The following is a 1,408-nucleotide window of genomic DNA, read 5'->3' on the forward strand; positions in this document are numbered from 1 at the left end:
GGAGAAGACTCTTTGAGAGTCCCCTTGGACTGCAAGGAGATCCAACCAGTCCATCCTAAAGGAGATCAGTCCTGGATGTTCATTGGAAGGACTGATGCTGAAGCTGAAACTCCAATACTTTGGCCACCTCATGCAAAGAGTTGACTCATTGGAAAAGACCCTGATATGGGAGGGAATGAGGGCAGGAGGAGAAGGGGACGACAGAGGATGAGATGGCTGGATGGCATCACCGACTCGATGGTCATGAGTTTGAGTGAACTCTGGGAGTTGGTGATGGACAGGGAAGCCTGGTGTGCTGTGATTCATGGGGTGGCAAGGAGTCAGACATGAATGAGCAAATGACTGAACTGAACTGAACTGATGTAGGTTCAGATCATGTCTTCACCTATTTCTAACAAAGTGGTCTTAGGCCAGGGTAACTTAACCTTTCTGTGACACCAGTTTCTCATTTGGCAGAGGAATGTAATAGTAGCATTTACCTTCTGTGGTTGTTATGAGCATTACATGTGGTGACATTTATAAAGCAAAAAGGAAGGCCTCAATGTATGTAGTAAATTTTATTCCTTCTTTTCAATCCCTGAAACTTGTTTTAAGAGCTTCTAAAAAGAACAATACCTGCCTGCTTGCATGCTCAGTCATATCTGACTCTTTGAGACCCTATGGACTATAGCCCGCCAGGCTCCTCTGTCCATGGGATTTTCGAGACAGGAATACTGGAGTGGGTTTCTGTTCCCTTCTCCAGGGGATCTTCCCAACCTAGAGATCAAACCTGTGTCTTCTGTGTCGTCAGGTGGATTCTTTACCACTAAGCCAGCTGGGAAGCCCCAAAAGAACAATACAGAGAACATAATATGTAAGCACTAAAACTATAATTTTTATGTGAACATTATTTTTAAGTGAAGAAAACCCGTGATAGTGCAATCAGCTCTACTTGTGAAATGGACACAAATAATCTCTCTGTAGCATTCAATAAAGTTATGGAGTTTAATTATTCACAGTGCTCAAAACCAATCACCTAAGACTTGTCATTAAAGCTAACACTGGTATCCTGTTGGTAATTTTTGTATCAACCTTGCTTCCTTAGTGGGAACTGAAAAGTGATATGTGAAAGTGAGAGTTGCTCAGTCATGTCCAACTCTTTGCAACCCCATGGACTATACAGTCCACAGAATTCTCCAGGAATACTGGAGTGGGTAGCCTTTCTCTTCTCCAGGGGATTTTTGCAACCCAGGGACCGAATGCAGGTCTCCCACATTGCAGGTGGATTCTTTATCAGCTGAGCCACAAGGGAAGCCCAAGAATGCTGGAATGGGTAGCCTATCCCTTCTCCAGGGATCTTCCCAACCCAGGAAACAAACTGAGGTCTCTTGCATTGCAGATGGATTCTTTACCAGCTGAGCTATCAGAG

The sequence above is a fragment of the Bison bison genome, unplaced genomic scaffold (genome assembly GCF_000754665.1).
Source record: "Bison bison bison isolate TAMUID 2011002044 unplaced genomic scaffold, Bison_UMD1.0 scf7180017864048, whole genome shotgun sequence".
Taxonomy (NCBI): domain Eukaryota; kingdom Metazoa; phylum Chordata; class Mammalia; order Artiodactyla; family Bovidae; genus Bison; species Bison bison.